At 47.3% G+C, this 24,901-nt stretch overlaps 11 non-coding genes and 1 pseudogene across 11 annotated transcripts; all 12 read right to left on the minus strand.

Moving 5' to 3' along the window:
• Positions 1 to 415: 415 nt before the first annotated feature.
• LOC134899323 (U1 spliceosomal RNA) lies at positions 416 to 578 on the minus strand. Its single transcript, XR_010173003.1, has one exon. It is a non-coding gene; the product is annotated as a U1 spliceosomal RNA (small nuclear RNA).
• A 152-nt stretch (positions 579 to 730) lies between these two features.
• On the minus strand, positions 731 to 894 carry LOC134898828 (U1 spliceosomal RNA). Its single transcript, XR_010172519.1, has one exon. It is a non-coding gene; the product is annotated as a U1 spliceosomal RNA (small nuclear RNA).
• Positions 895 to 1,565: 671 nt separating this feature from the next.
• On the minus strand, positions 1,566 to 1,728 carry LOC134899324 (U1 spliceosomal RNA). Its single transcript, XR_010173004.1, has one exon. It is a non-coding gene; the product is annotated as a U1 spliceosomal RNA (small nuclear RNA).
• A 152-nt stretch (positions 1,729 to 1,880) lies between these two features.
• Positions 1,881 to 2,044, minus strand: LOC134898998 (U1 spliceosomal RNA). The gene has a single exon (XR_010172686.1). It is a non-coding gene; the product is annotated as a U1 spliceosomal RNA (small nuclear RNA).
• A 671-nt stretch (positions 2,045 to 2,715) lies between these two features.
• On the minus strand, positions 2,716 to 2,878 carry LOC134899212 (U1 spliceosomal RNA). Its single transcript, XR_010172892.1, has one exon. It is a non-coding gene; the product is annotated as a U1 spliceosomal RNA (small nuclear RNA).
• Positions 2,879 to 3,030: 152 nt separating this feature from the next.
• LOC134898874 (U1 spliceosomal RNA) lies at positions 3,031 to 3,194 on the minus strand. Its single transcript, XR_010172562.1, has one exon. It is a non-coding gene; the product is annotated as a U1 spliceosomal RNA (small nuclear RNA).
• Positions 3,195 to 3,865: 671 nt separating this feature from the next.
• On the minus strand, positions 3,866 to 4,028 carry LOC134899233 (U1 spliceosomal RNA). The gene has a single exon (XR_010172914.1). It is a non-coding gene; the product is annotated as a U1 spliceosomal RNA (small nuclear RNA).
• Positions 4,029 to 4,180: 152 nt separating this feature from the next.
• Positions 4,181 to 4,344, minus strand: LOC134898721 (U1 spliceosomal RNA). Its single transcript, XR_010172412.1, has one exon. It is a non-coding gene; the product is annotated as a U1 spliceosomal RNA (small nuclear RNA).
• Positions 4,345 to 5,319: 975 nt separating this feature from the next.
• On the minus strand, positions 5,320 to 5,482 carry LOC134899453 (U1 spliceosomal RNA). The gene has a single exon (XR_010173131.1). It is a non-coding gene; the product is annotated as a U1 spliceosomal RNA (small nuclear RNA).
• A 152-nt stretch (positions 5,483 to 5,634) lies between these two features.
• LOC134898722 (U1 spliceosomal RNA) lies at positions 5,635 to 5,798 on the minus strand. The gene has a single exon (XR_010172413.1). It is a non-coding gene; the product is annotated as a U1 spliceosomal RNA (small nuclear RNA).
• A 693-nt stretch (positions 5,799 to 6,491) lies between these two features.
• Positions 6,492 to 6,633, minus strand: LOC134899556 (U1 spliceosomal RNA; annotated as a pseudogene).
• A 152-nt stretch (positions 6,634 to 6,785) lies between these two features.
• On the minus strand, positions 6,786 to 6,949 carry LOC134898783 (U1 spliceosomal RNA). The gene has a single exon (XR_010172473.1). It is a non-coding gene; the product is annotated as a U1 spliceosomal RNA (small nuclear RNA).
• Between the last annotated feature and the right edge of the window lie 17,952 nt (positions 6,950 to 24,901).

Genomic DNA, 24,901 nt, shown 5'->3' on the forward strand with positions numbered 1-24,901 from the left:
ATCCAAGCAGTGGGCCAAAGTTGGCTGGAACCCTCATCTGCATATGAAAAGAGAAAAGGGGTATGCAGGGCATGGCGGCCTTTTGCGGCGCTTGGATGACCCTTAGTTCGCATTAAATACCCCCACCCTCCTTTGGTGTGGGGCTCATGTTGGCAATGCCCCTGCCCCTGAAGCATTCAAGCTGATTTCTTGCAGCAGCTTGGCACTGTAACAGCTCCAGAGCTGCTCTGTAAGGCAAGTAAAAGGGTGTGGGCCCTGCAGCACTACCTGTAGTTCGCATTGTGTGTTGGAAGGCACAAAGTAAGCAGACGGGAGAAGTCAGGATAGTGCGCAAGGGCATAGAAGGGAGCGGCTCAAGAAAAGAGAAGTGGAAACAGACAGCAAACTAGGCTGGAGAGAAACCTGAGAAAAAGAGATCTGAATTATACGAGAGCCGACCAGGGGAAACACAAATTATGCAGTCAAGTGTCCCACATTTGGGGAAATCGCAGGAGCAGCACACCCAGAGTGCAATGGGTGAGCCTTGCCCTGGGAGAAGCACCTTCCTGATCATAGTATCTCACCTGGCAGGTAAGTAGGAGTTGGGCTAGAGCTGGGGAGGGTCGCTGCTCGGGCACCCCCCTGTCAAGTGAAGGAGATCCAACTGAGGCAGCACAAGGGAACTCTCGAAAGAAGAACAAGGCTAGAGGAAGATCTGAGACAAAGAAATCTGACTTTTACCAGAGCTGACCAGAGGAAAGCACAAACACAGTCCCCCACTACCACAAATAATGCAGTCGAGTTTCCCACATTTGGGGAAATCACAGGGGTCAGCATACCCAGAATGCAATGAATGAACCTCACCCTGGGAGAAGAATCTTCATGACCATGGTATCTCCTATGCAAAATAAGTATGATTTGGGATAGGGCTGGGGAGGGCCGCTGCTCAGGCATATCTCTGTCAAGTAAAGGAGATTCAACTGAGGCAGCACAAGGGAACTCTCATCTGGGGACAACAACTGCTGGGAGAACACATATTTTCAGATGAACATGGGAGGGCAGAAGGCTGCCTAATACTAAAGCACCCCCAAACAACAAACCAAATGCAACAACTAGTACAAGCATTCCTGGGGGAAGGTTTGCAGAAGACGCATTTGCATACAGTGATGTCATCCAAGCAGTGGGCCAAAGTTGGCTGGAACCCTCATCTGCATATGAAAAGAGAAAAGGGGTATGCAGGGCATGGCGGCCTTTTGCGGCGCTTGGATGACCCTTAGTTCGCATTAAATACCCCCACCCTCCTTTGGTGTGGGGCTCATGTTGGCAATGCCCCTGCCCCTGAAGCATTCAAGCTGATTTCTTGCAGCAGCTTGGCACTGTAACAGCTCCAGAGCTGCTCTGTAAGGCAAGTAAAAGGGTGTGGGCCCTGCAGCACTACCTGTAGTTCGCATTGTGTGTTGGAAGGCACAAAGTAAGCAGACGGGAGAAGTCAGGATAGTGCGCAAGGGCATAGAAGGGAGCGGCTCAAGAAAAGAGAAGTGGAAACAGACAGCAAACTAGGCTGGAGAGAAACCTGAGAAAAAGAGATCTGAATTATACGAGAGCCGACCAGGGGAAACACAAATTATGCAGTCAAGTGTCCCACATTTGGGGAAATCGCAGGAGCAGCACACCCAGAGTGCAATGGGTGAGCCTTGCCCTGGGAGAAGCACCTTCCTGATCATAGTATCTCACCTGGCAGGTAAGTAGGAGTTGGGCTAGAGCTGGGGAGGGTCGCTGCTCAAGCACCCCCCTGTCAAGTGAAGGAGATCCAACTGAGGCAGCACAAAGGAACTCTCGAAAGAAGAATAAGGCTAGAGGAAGAAATGAGACAAAGAAATCTGACTTTTACCAGAGCTGACCAGAGGAAAGCACAAACACAGTTCCCCACTACCACAAATAATGCAGTCAAGTTTCCCACATTTGGGGAAATCACAGGGGTCAGCATACCTAGAATGCAATGAATGAACCTCACCCTGGGAGAACAATCTTCATGACCATGGTATCTCCTATGCAAAATAAGTATGATTTGGGATAGGGCTGGGGAGGGCCGCTGCTCAGGCACATCTCTGTCAAGTAAAGGAGATTCAACTGAGGCAGCACAAGGGAACTCTCATCTGGGGACAACAACTGCAGGGAGAACACATATTTTCAGATGAACATGGGAGGGCAGAAGGCTGCCTAATACTGAAGCACCCCCAAACAACAAACCAAATGCAACAACTAGTGCAAGCATTCCTGGGGGAAGGCCTGCAGCAGATTGATTTGCATATGGTTATGTCATCCAAGCAGTGGGTCAAAGTTGGCTTCAACCCTCGTCTGCATATGAAAAGAGAAAAGGGGCGTGCAGGGCATGGCGGCCTTTTGCGGCGCTTGGATGACCCCTAGTTCGTATTAAACACCTCCACCCTCCTTCGGTGTGGGGCTCATGTTGGCTATGCCCCAGCCCCTTAAGCATTCAAGCTGATTTCTTGCAGCAGCTGGGCACTGTAACAGCTCCAGAGCTGCTTTGTAAGGCAAGTAAAAGGGTGTGGGCCCTGCAGGACTACCTGTAGTTTGCATTGTGCATTGGAAGGCACAAAGTAAGCAGACGGGAGAAGTCAGGATAGTGCGCAAGGGCATAGAAGGGAGCGGCTCAAGAAAAGAGAAGTGGAAACAGACAGCAAACTAGGCTGGTGAGAGACCTGAGACAAAGAGATCTGAATTATACGAGAGCCGACCAAGGGAAACAAAAATTATGCAGTCAAGTTTCCCACATTTGGGTAAATCGCAGGAGCAGCACACCCAGAGTGCAATGGGTGAGCCTTGCCCTGGGAGAAGCACCTTCATGATCATAGTATCTCACCTGGCAGGTAAGTAGGAGTTGGGCTAGAGCTGGGGAGGGTCGCTGCTCGGGCACCCCCCTGTCAAGTGAAGGAGATCCAACTGAGGCAGCGCAAGGGAACGCTCGAAAGAAGAACAAGGCTAGAGGAAGATCTGAGACAAAGAAATCTGACTTTTACCAGAGCTGACCAGAGGAAAGCACAAACACAGTCCCCCACTACCACAAATAATGCAGTCGAGTTTCCCACATTTGGGGAAATCACAGGGGTCAGCATACATAGAATGCAATGAATGAACCTCACCCTGGGAGAACAATCTTCATGACCATGGTATCTCCTATGCAAAATAAGTATGATTTGGGATAGGGCTGGGGAGGGCCGCTGCTCAGGCACATCTCTGTCAAGTAAAGGAGATTCAACTGAGGCAGCACAAGGGAACTCTCATCTGGGGACAACAACTGCAGGGAGAACACATATTTTCAGATGAACATGGGAGGGCAGAAGGCTGCCTAATACTGAAGCACCCCCAAACAACAAACCAAATGCAACAACTAGTACAAGCATTCCTGGGGGAAGGCCTGCAGCAGATGGATTTGCATATGGTGATGTCATCCAAGCAGTGGGTCAAAGTTGGCTTCAACCCTCGTCTGCATATGAAAAGAGAAAAGGGGTGTGCAGGGCATGGCGGCCTTTTGCGGCGCTTGGATGACCCCTAGTTCGCATTAAACACCTCCACCCTCCTTCGGTGTGGGGCTCATGAGTGCTATGCCCCAGCCCCTTAAGCATTCAAGCTGATTTCTTGCAGCAGCTGGGCACTGTAACAGCTCCAGAGCTCCTCTGTAAGGCAAGTAAAAGGGTGTGGGCCCTGCAGCACTACCTGTAGTTCGCATTGTGCGTTGGAATGCACAAAGTAAGCAGACGGGAAAAGTCAGGATAGTGCGCAAGGGCATAGAAGGGAGCGGCTCAAGAAAAGAGAAGTGGAAACAGACAGCAAACTAGGCTGGAGAGAGACCTGAGACAAAGAGATCTGAATTATACGAGAGCCGACCAAGGGAAACAAAAATTATGCAGTCAAGTTTCCCACATTTGGGGAAATCGCAGGAGCAGCACACCCAGAGTGCAATGGGTGAGCTTTGCCCTGGGAGAAGCACCTTCATGATCATAGTATCTCACCTGGCAGGTAAGTAGGAGTTGGGCTAGAGCTGGGGAGGGTCGCTGCTCGGGCACCCCCCTGTCAAGTGAAGGAGATCCAACTGAGGCAGCGCAAGGGAACTCTCGAAAGAAGAACAAGGCTAGAGGAAGATCTGAGACAAAGAAATCTGACTTTTACCAGAGCTGACCAGAGGAAAGCACAAACACAGTCCCCCACTACCACAAATAATGCAGTCGAGTTTCCCACATTTGGGGAAATCACAGGGGTCAGCATACCCAGAATGCAATGAATGAACCTCACCCTGGGAGAACAATCTTCATGACCATGGTATCTCCTATGCAAAATAAGTATGATTTGGGATAGGGCTGGGGAGGGCCGCTGCTCAGGCACATCTCTGTCAAGTAAAGGAGATTCAACTGAGGCAGCACAAGGGAACTCTCATCTGGGGACAACAACTGCAGGGAGAACACATATTTTCAGATGAACATGGGAGGGCAGAAGGCTGCCTAATACTGAAGCACCCCCAAACAACAAACCAAATGCAACAACTAGTGCAAGCATTCCTGGGGGAAGGCCTGCAGCAGATGGATTTGCATATGGTTCTGTCATCCAAGCAGTGGGTCAAAGTTGGCTTCAACCCTCGTCTGCATATGAAAAGAGAAAAGGGGCGTGCAGGGCATGGCGGCCTTTTGCGGCGCTTGGATGACCCCTAGTTCGCATTAAACGCCTCCACCCTCCTTCGGTGTGGGGCTCATGTTGGCTATGCCCCAGCCCCTTAAGCATTCAAGCTGATTTCTTGCAGCAGCTGGGCACTGTAACAGCTCCAGAGCTGCTCTGTAAGGCAAGTAAAAGGGTGTGGGCCCTGCAGCACTACCTGTAGTTCGCATTGTGCGTTGGAATGCACAAAGTAAGCAGACGGGAGAAGTCAGGATAGTGCGCAAGGGCATAGAAGGGAGCGGCTCAAGAAAAGAGAAGTGGAAACAGACAGCAAACTAGGCTGGAGAGAGACCTGAGACAAAGAGATCTGAATTATACGAGAGCCGACCAGGGGAAACACAAATTATGCAGTCAAGTGTCCCACATTTGGGGAAATCGCAGGAGCAACACACCCAGAGTGCAATGGGTAAGCCTTGCCCTGGGAGAAGGCAAGTAAAAGGGTGTGGGCCCTGCAGCACTACCTGTAGTTTGCATTGTGCATTGGAAGGCACAAAGTAAGCAGACGGGAAAAGTCAGGATAATGCGCAAGGGCATAGAAGGGAGCGGCTCAAGAAAAGAGAAGTGGAAACAGACAGCAAACTAGGCTGGAGAGAGACCTGAGACAAAGAGATCTGAATTATACAAGAGTCGACCAAGGGAAACAAAAATTATGCAGTCATGTTTCCCACATTTGGGGAAATCGCAGGAGCAGCACACCCAGAGTGCAATGGGTGAGCCTTGCCCTGGGAGAAGCACCTTCATGATCATAGTATCTCACCTGGCATGTAAGTAGGAGTTGGGCTAGAGCTGGGGAGGGTCGCTGCTCGGGCACCCCCATGTCAAGTGAAGGAGATCCAACTGAGGCAGCGCAAGGGAACTCTCGAAAGAAGAACAAGGCTAGAGGAAGATCTGAGACAAAGAAATCTGACTTTTACCAGAGCTGACCAGAGGAAAGCACAAACACAGTCCCCCACTACCACAAATAATGCAGTCGAGTTTCCCACATTTGGGGAAATCACAGGGGTCAGCATACCCAGAATGCAATGAATGAACCTCACCCTGGGAGAACAATCTTCATGACCATGGTATCTCCTATGCAAAATAAGTATGATTTGGGATAGGGCTGGGGAGGGCCGCTGCTCAGGAACATCTCTGTCAAGTAAAGGAGATTCAACTGAGGCAGCACAAGGGAACTCTCATCTGGGGACAACAACTGCAGGGAGAACACATATTTTCAGATGAACATGGGAGGGCAGAAGGCTGCCTAATACTGAAGCACCCCCAAACAACAAACCAAATGCAACAACTAGTACAAGCATTCCTGGGGGAAGGCCTGCAGCAGATGGATTTGCATATGGTGATGTCATCCAAGCAGTGGGTCAAAGTTGGCTTCAACCCTCGTCTGCATATGAAAAGAGAAAAGTGGTGTGCAGGGCATGGCGGCCTTTTGCGGCGCTTGGATGACCCCTAGTTCGCATTAAACACCTCCACCCTCCTTCGGTGTGGGGCTCATGAGTGCTATGCCCCAGCCCCTTAAGCATTCAAGCTGATTTCTTGCAGCAGCTTGGGCACTGTAACAGCTCCAGAGCTCCTCTGTAAGGCAAGTAAAAGGGTGTGGGCCCTGCAGCACTACCTGTAGTTCGCATTGTGCGTTGGAATGCACAAAGTAAGCAGACGGGAAAAGTCAGGATAGTGCGCAAGGGCATAGAAGGGAGCGGCTCAAGAAAAGAGAAGTGGAAACAGAGAGCAAACTAGGCTGGAGAGAGACCTGAGACAAAGAGATCTGAATTATCTCAGAGCCGACCAGGGGAAACACAAATTATGCAGTCAAGTGTCCCACATTTGGGGAAATCGCAGGAGCAACACACCCAGAGTGCAATGGGTAAGCCTTGCCCTGGGAGAAGCACCTTCATGATCATAGTATCTCACTTGGCAGGTAAGTAGGAGTTGGGCTAGAGCTGGGGAGGGTCGCTGCTCGGGCACCCCCCTGTCAAGTGAAGGAGATCCAACTGAGACAGCACAAGAGAACTCTCAAAAGAAGAACAAGGCTAGAGGAAGATCTGAGGCAAAGAAATCTGACTTTTACCAGAGCTGACCAGAGAAAAGCACAAACACAGTCCCCCACTACCACAAATAATGCAGTCGAGTTTCCCACATTTGGGGAAATCACAGGGGTCAGCATACCCAGAATGCAATGAATGAACCTCACCCTGGGAGAACAATCTTCATGACCATGGTATCTCCTATGCAAAATAAGTATGATTTGGGATAGGGCTGGGGAGGGCCGCTGCTCAGGCACATCTCTGTCAAGTAAAGGAGATTCAACTGAGGCAGCACAAGGGAACTCTCATCTGGGGACAACAACTGCAGGGAGAACACATATTTTCAGATGAACATGGGAGGGCAGAAGGCTGCCTAATACTGAAGCACCCCCAAACAACAAACCAAATGCAACAACTAGTACAAGCATTCCTGGGGGAAGGCCTGCAGCAGATGGATTTGCATATGGTGATGTCATCCAAGCAGTGGGCCAAAGTTGGCTGGAACCCTCATCTGCACATGAAAAGAGAAAAGGGGTATGCAGGGCATGGCGGCCTTTTGCATTGTGCGTTGGAATGCACAAAGTAAGCAGACGAGAGAAGTCAGGATAGTGCGCAAGGGCATAGAAGGGAGCGGCTCAAGAAAAGAGAAGTGGAAACAGACAGCAAACTAGGCTGGAGAGAGACCTGAGACAAAGAGATCTGAATTATACGAGAGCCGACCAAGTTCAATCCCACCCAGGAACGTAATTGACCTTGTTATCAGATTTTGGTGATCTTTAAGTAGACAAGTCAAAATTTCAAACCCCCTCTTATGGTGTAGGGTACCTGGCCTTCTCTGATGTAATCAGAGTTAGATTTGATTCAGTGATTTTATAAAAACAGCTAGGAAGCACAATTTAGCAGTGGGTTGCAGAGAAAAAGAAATATGCTGGCAAAAAAATCCAATTGAGTGATTAAACAGCTCTTCATTTTCTGGCTTTAGTTTTATGCTAACAAATTTGTTCTCCTGAAAAGTGTCCACAAAGCCAAGTCTCTGATTAACACCTTTGTAAGGATGGTTTTTCACCTATTACTAAATTAAACTTGCTTCATTGGAAAGGCAGCAAGATGCATCCTCATTTCAATGTCTACTGAAATAATACGGGTTGACACCAGGAAACATTAACGCCACTGCATCCTTGCTGCTTTCTCATGTGGAAGTCTGTTTAATGTGAAAACAAGGTGATATCTAATTAGCACACAGGTAAGGAATTAAGAAAATCTTTATTTAAGGGTGAAGATGTTGCTAACAAAATCGTTGCCCCAATGCATCATTGAAATTCAAGCTGAAAAGATGATTTTAATATATCACTTGTACATTTTGTATTGCTCTTCTGGTGACAATGTAGTTTGTTTTTGTCAATTACCATTTTAATAATAGGGTAAAGAAAATTAAGTGGATTTTTGAAAGAAAACAATACTGTCAATATACTATTAAAACAAATTAAAATGGTAAAAGTTATTGTACTTTAAGTAAAAATAAAAGAACCAAAATATCAATCCCAGTTTTGGATTACTTTAATTAACAAAAAAAAAATGCATATAGCAAAGGATAGTTTCAATCTGCCTACCTCTGGGTTATGGGCCCAGCATGCTTCCATTGCAGTACTCTGCTGCACATGTAAGTGCAAGAGAACCTGAAGCACTCACTCATCATGGAAAAGTACCAATGTGTTTCTTCGTTGGTTGGTGGAAGAAACATCTTACAAAAACTCTCCAGATTATTGACTTTTTAAAGTTTTTCTAGGAAACGTTCTAGATAAATGCTTATTAGCCTTTGTCAGTATGTACTTTTTGCAAAGTGTCTCTGTGGCGCAATCGGTTAGTGTGTTCGGCTATTAACCAAAAGGTTGGTGGTTCAATCCCACCCAGGGACGTAATTGACCTTTTGATCAGATTTTGGTGATCTTTAAGTAGACAAGTCAAAATTTCAAACCCCCTGTTATGGTGTAGGGTACCTGGCCTTCTCTGATGTAATCAGAGTTAGATTTGATTCAGTGATTTTATAAAAACAGCTAGGAAGCACAATTTAGCAGTGGGTTGCAGAGAAAAAGAAATATGCTGGCAAAAAAATCCAATTGAGTGATTAATAGAGATGAGCGGGTTCGGTTCCTCGGAATCCGAACCCGCCCGAACTTCAGCTTTTTTTACACGGATCTGAGCGACTCGGATCTTCCCGCCTTGCTCGGTTAACCCGAGCGCGCCCGAACGTCATCATGACGCTGTCGGATTCTCGCGAGGCTCGGATTCTATCGCGAGACTCGGATTCTATATAAGGAGCCGCGCGTCGCCGCCATTTTCACACGTGCATTTAGATTGATAGGGAGAGGACGTGGCTGGCGTCCTCTCCATTTAGATTAGAAGAGAGAGAGTGAGATTGAGACAGAGACACTTGATTTACTGGAGCTTAGGAGTACTAGAGAGTGCAGAGTTTACTAGTGACTGACCACTGACCAGTGACCACCAGTGCAGTTTTATTTAATATAATCCGTTCTCTGCCTGAAAAAAAACGATACACAGTGACTCAGTCACATACCATATCTGTGCTCAGCCCAGTGTGCTGCATCATCTATGTATAATATCTGACTGTGCTCACACAGCTTAATTGTGGGGGAGACTGGGGAGCAGTTATAGGTTATAGCAGGAGCCAGGAGTACATACATATTATTAAAATTAAACAGTGCACACTTTTGCTGCAGGCAGGAGTGCCACTGCCAGTGTGACTGACCAGTGACCTGACCACACTGACCACCAGTATAGTATACTATATTGTGATTGCCTGAAAAAGTTAAACACTCGTCGTGTGACTTGTGTGGTGTTTTTTTATTCTATAAAAAACTCATTCTGCTGACAGACAGTGTCCAGCAGGTCCGTCATTATATAATATATACCTGTCCGGCTGCAGTAGTGATATATATATATTTTTTATATCATTATTTATCATCCAGTCGCAGCAGACACAGTACGGTAGTTCACGGCTGTAGCTACCTCTGTGTCGGCACTCGGCAGTCCATCCATAATTGTATACCACCTACCCGTGGTTTTTTTTTTCTTCTTTATACATACTACATCTCATTATCATCCAGTCTATATTAGCAGCAGACACAGTACAGTACGGTAGTCCACGGCTGTAGCTACCTCTGTGTCGGCACTCGGCAGTCCATCCATAATTGTATACCACCTACCCGTGGTTTTTTTTTCTTTCTTCTTTATACATACTACATCTCATTATCAACCAGTCTATATTAGCAGCAGACACAGTACAGTACGGTAGTCCACGGCTGTAGCTACCTCTGTGTCGGCACTCGGCAGTCCGTCCATAATTGTATACCACCTACCCGTGGTTTTTTTTTCTTTCTTCTTTATACATACTACATCTCATTATCATCCAGTCTATATTAGCAGCAGACACAGTACAGTACGGTAGTCCACGGCTGTAGCTACCTCTGTGTCGGCACTCGGCAGTCCGTCCATAATTGTATACCACCTACCCGTGGTTTTTTTTTCTTTCTTCTTTATACATACTACATCTCATTATCAACCAGTCTATATTAGCAGCAGACACAGTACAGTACGGTAGTCCACGGCTGTAGCTACCTCTGTGTCGGCACTCGGCAGTCCATCCATAATTGTATACCACCTACCCGTGGTTTTTTTTTCTTTCTTCTTTATACATACTACATCTCATTATCAACCAGTCTATATTAGCAGCAGACACAGTACAGTACGGTAGTCCACGGCTGTAGCTACCTCTGTGTCGGCACTCGGCAGTCCATCCATAATTGTATACCACCTACCCGTGGTTTTTTTTTTCTTCTTTATACATACTACATCTCATTATCATCCAGTCTATATTAGCAGCAGACACAGTACAGTACGGTATTCCACGGCTGTAGCTACCTCTGTGTCGGCACTCGGCAGTCCATCCATAATTGTATACCACCTACCCGTGGTTTTTTTTTCTTTCTTCTTTATACATACTACATCTCATTATCAACCAGTCTATATTAGCAGCAGACACAGTACAGTACGGTAGTCCACGGCTGTAGCTACCTCTGTGTCGGCACTCGGCAGTCCGTCCATAATTGTATACCACCTACCCGTGGTTTTTTTTTCTTTCTTCTTTATACATACTACATCTCATTATCATCCAGTCTATATTAGCAGCAGACACAGTACAGTACGGTAGTCCACGGCTGTAGCTACCTCTGTGTCGGAACTCGGCAGTCCGTCCATAATTGTATACCACCTACCCGTGTTTTTTTTTTCTTTCTTCTTTATACATACTACATCTCATTATCAACCAGTCTATATTAGCAGCAGACACAGTACAGTACGGTAGTCCACGGCTGTAGCTACCTCTGTGTCGGCACTCGGCAGTCCATCCATAATTGTATACCACCTACCCGTGGTTTTTTTTTCTTTCTTCTTTATACATACTACATCTCATTATCAACCAGTCTATATTAGCAGCAGACACAGTACAGTACGGTAGTCCACGGCTGTAGCTACCTCTGTGTCGGCACTCGGCAGTCCATCCATAATTGTATACCACCTACCCGTGGTTTTTTTTTCTTTCTTCTTTATACATACTACATCTCATTATCAACCAGTCTATATTAGCAGCAGACACAGTACAGTACGGTAGTCCACGGCTGTAGCTACCTCTGTGTCGGCACTCGGCAGTCCATCCATAATTGTATACTAGTATCCATCCATCTCCATTGTTTACCTGAGGTGCCTTTTAGTTGTGCCTATTAAAATATGGAGAACAAAAATGTTGAGGTTCCAAAATTAGGGAAAGATCAAGATCCACTTCCACCTCGTGCTGAAGCTGCTGCCACTAGTCATGGCCGAGACGATGAAATGCCAGCAACGTCGTCTGCCAAGGCCGATGCCCAATGTCATAGTACAGAGCATGTCAAATCCAAAACACCAAATATCAGTAAAAAAAGGACTCCAAAACCTAAAATAAAATTGTCGGAGGAGAAGCGTAAACTTGCCAATATGCCATTTACCACACGGAGTGGCAAGGAACGGCTGAGGCCCTGGCCTATGTTCATGGCTAGTGGTTCAGCTTCACATGAGGATGGAAGCACTCAGCCTCTCGCTAGAAAACTGAAAAGACTCAAGCTGGCAAAAGCACCGCAAAGAACTGTGCGTTCTTCGAAATCCCAAATCCACAAGGAGAGTCCAATTGTGTCGGTTGCGATGCCTGACCTTCCCAACACTGGACGTGAAGATCATGCGCCTTCCACCATTTGCACGCCCCCTGCAAGTGCTGGAAGGAGCACCCGCAGTCCAGTTCCTGATAGTCAGATTGAAGATGTCAGTGTTGAAGTACACCAGGATGAGGAGGATATGGGTGTTGCTGGCGCTGGGGAGGAAATTGACAAGGAGGATTCTGATGGTGAGGTGGTTTGTTTAAGTCAGGCACCCGGGGAGACACCTGTTGTCCGTGGGAGGAATATGGCCGTTGACATGCCTGGTGAAAATACCCAAAAAATCAGCTCTTCGGTGTGGAAGTATTTCACCAGAAATGCGGACAACATTTGTCAAGCCGTGTGTTCCCTTTGTCAAGCTGTAATAAGTAGGGGTAAGGACGTTAACCACCTCGGAACATCCTCCCTTATACGTCACCTGCAGCGCATTCATAATAAGTCAGTGACAAGTTCAAAAACTTTGGCCGACAGCGGAAGCAGTCCACTGACCAGTAAATCCCTTCCTCTTGTAACCAAGCTCACGCAAACCACCCCACCAACTCCCTCAGTGTCAATTTCCTCCTTCCCCAGGAATGCCAATAGTCCTGCAGGCCATGTCACTGGCAATTCTGACGAGTCCTCTCCTGCCTGGGATTCCTCCGATGCATCCTTGCGTGTAACGCCTACTGCTGCTGGCGCTGCTGTTGTTGCTGCTGGGAGTCGATGGTCATCCCAGAGGGGAAGTCGTAAGCCCACTTGTACTACTTCCAGTAAGCAATTGACTGTCCAACAGTTCTTTGCGAGGAAGATGAAATATCACAGCAGTCATCCTGCTGCAAAGCGGATAACTGAGGCCTTGACAACTATGTTGGTGTTAGACGTGCGTCCGGTATCCGCCGTTAGTTCACAGGGAACTAGACAATTTATTGAGGCAGTGTGCCCCCGTTACCAAATACCATCTAGGTTCCACTTCTCTAGGCAGGCGATACCGAGAATGTACACGGACGTCAGAAAAAGACTCACCAGTGTCCTAAAAAATGCAGTTGTACCCAATGTCCACTTAACCACGGACATGTGGACAAGTGGAGCAGGGCAGGGTCAGGACTATATGACTGTGACAGCCCACTGGGTAGATGTATGGACTCCCGCCGCAAGAACAGCAGCGGCGGCACCAGTAGCAGCATCTCGCAAACGCCAACTCTTTCCTAGGCAGGCTACGCTTTGTATCACCGCTTTCCAGAATACGCACACAGCTGAAAACCTCTTACGGCAACTGAGGAAGATCATCGCGGAATGGCTTACCCCAATTGGACTCTCCTGTGGATTTGTGGCATCGGACAACGCCAGCAATATTGTGTGTGCATTAAATATGGGCAAATTCCAGCACGTCCCATGTTTTGCACATACCTTGAATTTGGTGGTGCAGAATTTTTTAAAAAATGACAGGGGCGTGCAAGAGATGCTGTCGGTGGCCAGAAGAATTGCGGGACACTTTCGGCGTACAGGCACCACGTACAGAAGACTGGAGCACCACCAAAAACGACTGAACCTGCCCTGCCATCATCTGAAGCAAGAAGTGGTAACGAGGTGGAATTCAACCCTCTATATGCTTCAGAGGTTGGAGGAGCAGCAAAAGGCCATTCAAGCCTATACAATTGAGCACGATATAGGAGGTGGAATGCACCTGTCTCAAGTGCAGTGGAGAATGATTTCAACGTTGTGCAAGGTTCTGATGCCCTTTGAACTTGCCACACGTGAAGTCAGTTCAGACACTGCCAGCCTGAGTCAGGTCATTCCCCTCATCAGGCTTTTGCAGAAGAAGCTGGAGACATTGAAGGAGGAGCTAACACGGAGCGATTCCGCTAGGCATGTGGGACTTGTGGATGGAGCCCTTAATTCGCTTAACAAGGATTCACGGGTGGTCAATCTGTTGAAATCAGAGCACTACATTTTGGCCACCGTGCTCGATCCTAGATTTAAAACCTACCTTGGATCTCTCTTTCCGGCAGACACAAGTCTGCTGGGGTTGAAAGACCTGCTGGTGAGAAAATTGTCAAGTCAAGCGGAACGCGACCTGTCAACATCTCCTCCTTCACATTCTCCCGCAACTGGGGGTGCGAGGAAAAGGCTCAGAATTCCGAGCCCACCCGCTGGCGGTGATGCAGGGCAGTCTGGAGCGACTGCTGATGCTGACATCTGGTCCGGACTGAAGGACCTGACAACGATTACGGACATGTTGTCTACTGTCACTGCATATGATTCTCTCAACATTGAAAGAATGGTGGAGGATTATATGAGTGACCGCATCCAAGTAGGCACGTCACACAGTCCGTACTTATACTGGCAGGAAAAAGAGGCAATTTGGAGGCCCTTGCACAAACTGGCTTTATTCTACCTAAGTTGCCCTCCCACAAGTGTGTACTCCGAAAGAGTGTTTAGTGCCGCCGCTCACCTTGTCAGCAATCGGCGTACGAGGTTACATCCAGAAAATGTGGAGAAGATGATGTTCATTAAAATGAATTATAATCAATTCCTCCGGGGAGACATTGACCAGCAGCAATTGCCTCCACAAAGTACACAGGGAGCTGAGATGGTGGATTCCAGTGGGGACGAATTGATAATCTGTGAGGAGGGGGATGTACACGGTGATATATCGGAGGATGATGATGAGGTGGACATCTTGCCTCTGTAGAGCCAGTTTGTGCAAAGAGAGATTAATTGCTTCTTTTTTGGGGGGGGTCCAAACCAACCCGTCATATCAGTCACAGTCGTGTGGCAGACCCTGTCACTGAAATGATGGGTTGGTTAAAGTGTGCATGTCCTGTTTTGTTTATACAACATAAGGGTGGGTGGGAGGGCCCAAGGACAATTCCATCTTGCACCTCTTTTTTCTTTTATTTTTCTTTGCGTCATGTGCTGTTTGGGGAGGGTTTTTTGGAAGGGACATCCTGCGTGACACTGCAGTGCCACTCCTAGATGGGCCCGGTGTTTGTGTCGGCCACTAGGGTCGCTTATCTTACTCACACAGTCAGCTACCTCATTGCGCCTCTTTTTTTCTTTGCGTCATGTGCTGTTTGGGGAGGGTTTTTTGGAAGGGACATCCTGCGTGACACTGCAGTGCCACTCCTAGATGGGCCCGGTGTTTGTGTCGGCCACTAGGGTCGCTTATCTTACTCACACAGTCAGCTACCTCATTGCGCCTCTTTTTTTCTTTGCGTCATGTGCTGTTTGGGGAGGGTTTTTTGGAAGGGACATCCTGCGTGACACTGCAGTGCCACTCCTAGATTGGCCCGGTGTTTGTGTCGGCCACTAGGGTCGCTTATCTAACTCACACAGTCAGCTACCTCATTGCGCCTCTTTTTTTCTTTGCGTCATGTGCTGTTTGGGGAGGGTTTTTTGGAAGGGACATCCTGCGTGACACTGCAGTGCCACTCCTAGATGGGCCCGGTGTTTGTGTCGGCCACTAGGGTCGCTTATCTTACTCACACAGTCAGCTACCTCATTGCGCCTCTTTTTTTCTTTGCGTCATGTGCTGTTTGGGGAGGGTTTTTTGGAAGGAACATCCTGCGTGACACTGCAGTGCCACTCCTAGATGGGCCCGGTGTTTGTGTCGGCCACTAGGGTCGCTTATCTTACTCACACAGTCAGCTACCTCATTGCGCCTCTTTTTTTCTTTGCGTCATGTGCTGTTTGGGGAGGGTTTTTTGGAAGGGACATCCTGCGTGACACTGCAGTGCCACTCCTAGATGGGCCCGGTGTTTGTGTCGGCCACTAGGGTCGCTTATCTTACTCACACAGCTACCTCATTGCGCCTCTTTTTTTCTTTGCGTCATGTGCTGTTTGGGGAGGGTTTTTTGGAAGGGACATCCTGCGTGACACTGCAGTGACACTCCTAGATGGGCCCGGTGTTTGTGTCGGCCACTAGGGTCGCTTATCTTACTCACACAGCTACCTCATTGCGCCTCTTTTTTTCTTTGCGTCATGTGCTGTTTGGGGAGGGTTTTTTGGAAGGGACATCCTGCGTGACACTGCAGTGCCACTCCTAGATGGGCCCGGTGTTTGTGTCGGCCACTAGGGTCGCTTATCTTACTCACACAGCGACCTCGGTGCAAATTTTAGGACTAAAAATAATATTGTGAGGTGTGAGGTATTCAGAATAGACTGAAAATGAGTGGAAATTATGGTTTTTGAGGTTAATAATACTTTGGGATCAAAATGACCCCCAAATTCTATGATTTAAGCTGTTTTGTAGGGTTTTTTGAAAAAAACACCCGAATCCAAAACACACCCGAATCCGACAAAAAAAATTCGGTGAGGTTTTGCCAAAACGCGGTCGAACCCAAAACACGGCCGCGGAACCGAACCCAAAACCAAAACACAAAACCCGAAAAATTTCCGGCGCTCATCTCTAGTGATTAAACAGCTCTTCATTTTCTGGCTTTACTTTTATGCTAACAAAGTTGTTCTCTGAAAAAAGTGTCCACAAAGCCAAGTCTCTGATTAACACCTTTGTAGGGATGGTTTTTCACCTATTACTAAATTAAACTTGCTTCATTGGAAAGGCAGCAAGAAACACTAGACTAATTGGAGGTGCGCCCTAAAGCAAATTACAATGTTAGGATTAGGGGGTTCGGAAAGACCTCTAGTGTATACTGTCACGATCCGGGTATCTGGACGCCATAACTTACCTTTCAGATGCCTCCTAAGGCTGGCTCAGCGCTCCAGGACCGGATCCCATCTGTTATTCTGATGTCCCCATTCCTGCCTCCTCTCCTGTCACTCTGAGACGCTGTCACAGCGGCGCCATGTTACATCTTGAATGGCATCTCCCGCGGCCTCCGCCGCCGTCCCTGAGTTTCTGCATGCAGGATGTCAGAGTGGCGCTTATGTCAGCCGCGGCCTCCGCTGTTGCCCGCGTGGTTCAAATGTGCACTCATCAGTCTGGCGTCTCCTGTTTACTGTGGCCGGCGCCGCCATTGCTGTTAAAGTTCCCACATGGATTATCAAACCAATCTTCCCTCCAAGTGTCTGCATGGGCGCAGCCATGTTGGATTCTGTCACCTGTTCATTTCCACCAATCCGATGTTTCCATTGTAATCTGCATAATTGCCTAGCCAATCCCTTCCTTGCTGCAGGTATAAGTATTCTGTGCCTGAGCAAGGAAGGCGTCAGTGATTTGGTTGTCAAACCTAGTTCCAGTTTGTCTCTCTCCCGTGGTTGTTTTCCAGGTTCCAGTTACCATCTCCAAACCTCCACTAAAGAGACCCGCTCTAGTCTACCACCTGCGGTGCAGCCTGACTCTCCAGTCCTCTGGGACTCATCTGTTTCCAGTTACAGATTTACCTGCTTCCAGCCTAGCTTCCAGCAGAGATCAGCTCTTCTTAAAGTGCCGGTATCATTTCCGCAGATTACCACTCACCACCGGCACTATTATTTCACCGCTCTCAAACTCCATATATCAATCATATTTCATCGCTCTCAAGCTTCATTTATTATTTGGCTGGTTCCATCCAGCAATCCACTCCGTGCTTACATCAGTCTGGTTTCAGCCAGTACCCACAGCAGCCATTTTATCCACAGCAGCCCAGCTTTTCCTGGAACACCAGCTAGTATGATCCTGGGCTATCTCCATTGCTACAGTCGGGCCTAGTAAGGACTTTCCAACTAGAAGATAATAAGAACTGTCTCATACTACCAGAGCCCTGTGGTCCTTGCCCTCCTGTAGTACCCAGGAACTGTATTATTTCTCTGCTGATTTTATGTTTCTCTTTTATTACTGCTGTGATGCATGGAGTTTGTCAAAATAAACATCATTGACTTTTATCCTGGTTGTCGTGGGCACGCCTTCGGGCAATTCTTCTACATTTAACTTACATGTCCAGGGGTCTGATACAACCTCCCAGGTTCCACTACACCTCAGCCCCTACAACTGAGGCTGCCTCCAGTCAGCTCAGGCCCTCAGTTGTGACATATACACTGTATATACATTTTAAGATAGGAAGGTACAAATTACATATTCACATTGCATCTATGGGCTGGATTCAAATGTCCCTTTCCTCCCTCAATCGTGCCCGTCAGCAGCTATTCTATTCTATATAAGGAGCCACGCGTCGCCGCCATTTTCACTTGTGCATTGGAGATGATAGGGAGAGGACGTGCAGCGTTTTCTCAGTTTCTGTGTTCAGTGTGCTGCAAATATCTGTGCTCAGTGTGCTTGCAAATATCTGTGCTCAGTGTGCTTGCAAATATCTGTGCTCAGTGTGCTGAAAATATCTACGTTCTCTGCCTGAAAAATGCTCCATATCTGTGCTGCATTGTATTATATAGTATGAGGACAGGGCAGAATTTTGCTGACCACCAGTATATAATAATTAGCAGTACGGTACAGTAGGCCACTGCTCTACCTACCTCTGTGTCGTCAAGTATACTATCCATCCATACCTGTGGTGTATTTTAGTAGTTGTGCGCAGTATATATAGTAGGAGGACAGGGCAGAATTTTGCTGACCACCAGTATATAATATATAGCAATACGGTACAGTAGGCCACTGCTCTACCTACCTCTGTGTCGTCAAGTATACTATCCATCCATACCTGTGGTGTATTTTAGTAGTTGTGCGCACTATATATAGTAGGAGGACAGTGCAAAATTTTGCTGACCACCAGACTTCTACTTAAGTCCAATGGTGTAGGATGTGCAAAGCTGTTTGGCTGTGCATTTATTGATCTAAGCATGCATTTTTATCAAAGCGTGATAAAATTGACACATAACGCAGCGTTCAATCAGCGTTAATTTATCTTCAGCTGATATCGATTGTGAATTGACGTTTCTTCTCTTCTTGTCACCTACAGGTAATTACAATTGACTACAACCACCAATCTATTCTGCTGCACTATATCTATATATGCAAAGCTAATTCTGCTGGGTAATTACAATTGACAACAACCACCAATCTATTCTGCTGCACTATATCTATATATGCAAAGCTAATTCTGCTGGGTAATGCAAATTGAAACATTATTGCATAGTATGTGATTTTGAAGTACTTTTTTAAAGTTTTGAATGATATAGACCCAGTTTAATCTTTGTGGAATGCCTGGTTGTTGTTTTTAAGGTAATTTATTGCCTGGCATTTGAGGGGGTGGGGTGTGGTTACAGATTTCAATTATTGGTTTCACTTGTAATAGTCTTCTACTAAAGTCCAATGGTGTAGGCTGTGCAAAGCCATTTGGCTGTGCATTTATTGATCTAAGCGTGCATTTTTATAAAAGCGTGATAAAATTGACACATAACAGCAGTGTTCAATTAGCGTTCAATCGAAGTGAAAAAGAAGGAAAACAGAAGCACACCAATCTAACAAAACAAAGAAAACTGAAGAACTAATAACAAATGTGAGTCACTTACTCCTCAGATCACTCACCTCCTGATTGTTGCATCTGATTACATAGCACAGAACTACCTTACTTGGACATTTCATAAACCATCCATTTCACCTACAAATGCCTGTATCTGTATTATTGTAATTTTGTTTTTTAAGCACAGCTGCACCAATGCAATTTTACCTGCAAACACTTAAAACATCTAACATAATTACCATTGCTTCTTAAACCTCACACAATCCTTTCATTTCTTACACTCCAAATACATTTCTGCACCCACTTTATCTACGCTTTTGACTCATTTCATACTAAATCTACACCCCTTGAGCCTACACTGCTTTTCTCACCTGCATTTCTACAATTCTTCTGCTCGGATTCCCTTACAGTCTCCTCTCCTACTTCCACTTTCCCTCAACCTATTTACCTACTTAACACTATGTCAATGCTTTCTTATACTCCCCACATCACTCAGTGTCTACCTAATAATGTATCTTTATCCTTCCCCCCTAGTCTCCTCCACCTCCTCCTCTGTCTCCCCTACATCCCTCTGTTTCCTTCCCCCACCTTTCCTGTTACCCCACTTTCATTCACCTCTGCCCCATGGTCCTGCTACCCCACAACTCAGCCCTGCTCCCTCTCTCCCTTCCCTGTCACCTCCCCACACCCCCATCCACATCACACTGACCTCCCTCCCTGCCCACCTCCTGCAGTTTCCCCTCCTATCTCAGGCACCCGTACCATCACTACTCTCTCATCCCTGCCCTCAAAGTTAATCCCACCTCATCGCTACAGCAACCCTGAAAATCTAATTCACATCTCTCCCACAAACTCATACCCCCTATCCTGTGCCCTCTGGAATGCCAGATCCGTTTGTAACAAACTGGTCCCCACTCATGACCTTTTCATTTCCAACTCCCTACACCTACTAGCCATTACTGAAACTTGGATTACGCCCTCTGACACTACTTCTGCTGCTGCTCTCTCTGCTGGGGGCCTTACATTCACACACACCCCCCCCGACCTGGGGGTCGCCATGGGGGTGGTGTTGGAGTCCTTATACCTTCTAGTTACTCCTACCAACTCATACCACCAGAACCATCCCTTATATTATCTACATTTGAGGTCCACTCCATATGTCTCTTCCAACCAGTCCATCTTAGAGTAGCTATCATTTACCGCCCCCCTGGCACTGCTTCCAAATTCATCGACAACTTTGCTTCCTGGCTTCCTCACTTCCTCTCTTCTGACATTCCCACCATTATCCTAGGCGATTTCAACATCCCTATTGACATCCCCACACAATCCCCTGCCTCTAAACTCCTTAACCTCACCTCTTCACTTGATCTCTCCCAGTGGACCTCCTCACCCTCCCATGTGAATGGGAGCTCACTGGATCTGGTCTTCACTCACCGCTGTGATATTTCTGATTTTTCCAACTCCCCATTTCCCCTCTCTGACCACCACCTGCTCTCCTTCAACCTATCTCTCTCGACTTCCCCATCTCAACCTCCTAAGGCTACCATCACTAAGCGTAACATTGAAGCTATTGACACCACATTCCTTTCCTCCCTGTTTGACTCACTTCTCTCTCCTATTCTCTCTCTCTCTCATGCCCTGAACAAGCCACTTCCTCATACAATGCTTCCCTTACTTCTGCTCTTGACTCTATTGCTCCACCAACCACTGTTCACCCTCGCAAATTAACACCTCAACCCTGGCACACCAAATGCACCAGATATCTGCAAAAATGCTCACGTACTGCTGAGCGACACTGGAGGAAATCACGCTCTAAGGCAGACTTCCTCCATTTCAAACTTATGCTCTCATCCTTCAGTGCTGCCCTTTCTCTTGCTAAACAGTCATACTTCAAGAACCTCATCTCCTCCCAGTCTTCCAACCCCCGGCGCCTCTTTGCCACTCTCAACTCACTCCTCTGCCCACCTCCACCTCGTCTCCCTTCCTCACTCTCTGCTCTTGACTTTGCCACTTACTTCACATCCAAAATTGACTCCATACGCCAGGACATCTCATCACACCAGACTATCAGTAACCAGCCTTCTCCCATCCCTTACCAACCCTCCCCATCCCTCGCACCAACTCTGTCATCTTTCTCCCATGCATCTGGAGAGGAAGTCATGGCCCTCATTCGTTCCTGTCCCCTCACCACCTCCCCACTTGACCCTATCCCCTCCCGCCTCCTCTGCCACATCTCTTCTTCTGCTTGTTCCCATCTTTCCCACCTTCTCAATCTCTCCCTCTCATCAGGCACTGTCCCCTCTGCCTTCAAGCACGCTCTCATCTCTCCTATTCTTAAAAAACCTAACCTTGATCCAAACACTCTCTCCAACTACCGACCCATCTCTCTTCTCCCTTTTGCCTCCAAACTCCTTGAGCGTATTGTCTACAACCGCCTTACTTCCTTTCTTTCCTCACACTCACTGCTTGACCCATTCCAGTCTGGCTTCCGTCCTCTCCACTCCACTGAAACTGCCCTTACAAAAGTATGCAATGACCTCCATGCTGCTAAATCTAAGGGACACTACTCTCTACTTATTCTACTTGATCTCTCTGCTGCTTTTGACACTGTGGACCATCCTCTCCTACTGCAAATCCTTCACTCCATTGGTCTGCGTAACACTGCCCTCTCTTGGTTGTCGTCCTACCTTTCTGACCGTCATTCTCTGTCTCCTCTCATGACTCCACCTCCCCCTCACTTCCACTAACTGTAGGGGTACCCCAAGGTTCTGTCCTTGGTCCTCTTCTCTCTCTATACGTCCTCACTAGGTAAGCTCATTAGTTCTTTTGGTTTCCAATATCATCTCTATGCTGATGACACTCAAATCTATCTTTCCTCTCCAGACCTCTCCCCTACTCTCCTCACTCGTATCTCCAACTGTCTCTCTGCTATCTCTTCCTGGATGTCCCAGCGCTTTCTTAAACTTAACATGTCTAAGACCGAGCTGATCATCTTCCCTCCCTCCCGCATAACCTCACCTCCTACAATCTCATTATCTATTGATGGCACTACTATCTCCTCTACCCCCCAAGTGCGCTGTCTTGGAGTAATCCTTGACTCCTCCCTCTCCTTCAAACCACACATTCAGCACCTCTCACAAACCTGCCGTTTTCATCTAAAAAATATTTCCAGGATCAGACCCTTTCTGACCCAGGATGCTACTAAGACTCTTATCCACTCACTGGTCATCTCCAGACTGGACTACTGTAATCTCCTCCTGACTGGCATTTCTGACAAATACCTCTCTCCACTCCAATCTATCCTCAATGCTGCTGCCCGGCTCATTTTCCTCACCAAATGCACTACGTCCACCTCTCCTCTCTTACTAGTCCTTCACTGGCTCCCCTTCCCATTCAGAATCCATTTCAAGCTTCTCACACTTGCTTACAAAACCCTCACCCACTCCTCTCCCATCTACATCTCTGATCTTATCTCGCTTTACACTCCCACCCGTCCTCTTCGCTCTGCTAATGCACGCCGACTCTCCTGCCTACGGATTACTTCCTCCCACTCCTACCTCCAAGATTTTTCATGCGCTGCACCACTTCTCTGGAATTCCCTACCTCTCCCCCTCAGACTCTCCACCTCTCTACAAAACTTCAAATGGGCTCTCAAGACCCACTTCTTCACCAAACCCAGCCAAATCTCATCCTAAACCTCTGTTCCACACTCTCTATGTACCCCATCTGTCTCACCCCTGTCTTTCTACCCCTCCCCTTTAGAATGTAAGCTCTCATGAGCAGGGCCCTCTTCCCTCATGTGCTTACTCTTTTCTTACTTTAATAATCTTCAGCAGCACCAAATCCAGCAGTCTTCTGCCACCTGATACTTATTCCAGTGTCATCTGCTGATGTAGCTATGTTTATTTACCCTGTACTTGACCTATATTGTCATCAACTGTAAGTTGCTGTTTTCCTGTTTGATTATTTGTTTATGTACTCTGTAATTTGGTGCTGCGGAACCCTTGTGGCGCCATATAAATAAAGGATAATAATAATAAATAATATAATATATAGCAGTACGGTACAGTAGGCCACTGCTCTACCTACCTCTGTGTCGTCAAGTATACTATCCATCCATACCTGTGGTGCATTTTAGAAAAAAAACATATCTCGGCAGAGCAATCTATAAATCCATCATTTTTCAGACAGCAACAGTGGGTATTGTAATAGTCACCCAATCCATCACTTTTATAGGGTTACATGCATCCACATGCTACAGCCTGTCTCAATAATTTTACTGTCACGGTGTGTGTGTTTGTGTTTTTATTTGGGTATTTTTTGTTGTTGTAGAACTACAGGTACCAGCGAGCCCGTTATTTCCCCGCCTGCTGGTACTTGAGGTTCTCCAAGTACCAGCAAGCGGGGGAGGCTTGCTGGGCCTTGTAGTTCCACAACAAAAAAACAATATTCTTTTTTTACACATATGGCTATCAGCCCGTCGCCCACCACCCAGGGGTGCTGGGGACAGCCTCGGGCTTCACCCCTGGCCCTTGGGTGCCTCGAGGGGAGGAACCTCTTGATTTAAGGGGTCCCCACTCCTCCAGGGAACCCCGGCCAGGGGTGACTAGTTGGAGGGGTAATGCCAGGGCCGCAGGGACCTACATAAAAGTGTCCCCTGGCTGTGGCATTATCTCTCTGGCTAGTGGAGCCCGGTGCTGGTTTTAAAAATATGGGGGACCCCTACATCTTTTGTCCCACGTATTTTTGGAACCAGGACCCGTCTAAGAGCCCGGTGCTGGTTGTCTAAATACGGGGAACCTCTGTCCAATTTTTCCCCCAGTATTTAAATAACCAGGACCGGCTCAAAGAGGCTGGTTATACTAAGGAGGGGGGACCTCACACATTTTTTTTAACCCATTCAGACCCTTCTCCTTTAAGTTAATGGAAGCCCTGGACAACAAAATTGCATTCATGTCCTCCTCCCTCACCCTTCCCAGTCCCAAACACTCATTTTTTTTCTTTAAAAATTTATAATATATCACATGAGCAGGCAGGCAGCGGGCATTGGCGGCATCGGACTGAGATAGAAATTAGTGGTGGAGGGCTGGGTCAGTTGATTGTGGGAGAGTTTGTAAGCCATTGGCGGTGGCAGTGGGTATCGGCTCAGAGGCAGTAGCGGGCATTGGCTAAGGGTCATCGGCAGGATTCGGCGGACATTATGGCTGTAGTGCCTCACTAGCCACTGACCTCACCGCACGCCACTGTGGGACAGATGTAACATGCAGAGAGAGGTAGATTTTGGGAGAAGGAATGTCCTAGCATAACTGTTAATTGCAGTGTAATACTGTAATTCAACTGTGCAGCATTTGTGGCTAAATGTCAAAGAAGCCAGTATTTACCCTGCATGCAAAACAATAAATGTATTTGCACATACCTCCCAACTAACCCAATTTTTGCAGGACAGTCACTGTTTTTGGGAATGTCCAGCTAACCCAAACAACCCCCCCCCCCAGTGTCCCATAGTCATGGGGAAGGGGGGGGGGGGTGGAAGGCTCCCTGTAGCTTGCACATTGTGGGTAATTCAGACCTGATC

The sequence above is a fragment of the Pseudophryne corroboree genome, chromosome 3, assembly GCF_028390025.1.
Source record: "Pseudophryne corroboree isolate aPseCor3 chromosome 3, aPseCor3.hap2, whole genome shotgun sequence".
In the NCBI taxonomy this organism is placed as follows: Eukaryota; Metazoa; Chordata; class Amphibia; order Anura; family Myobatrachidae; genus Pseudophryne; species Pseudophryne corroboree.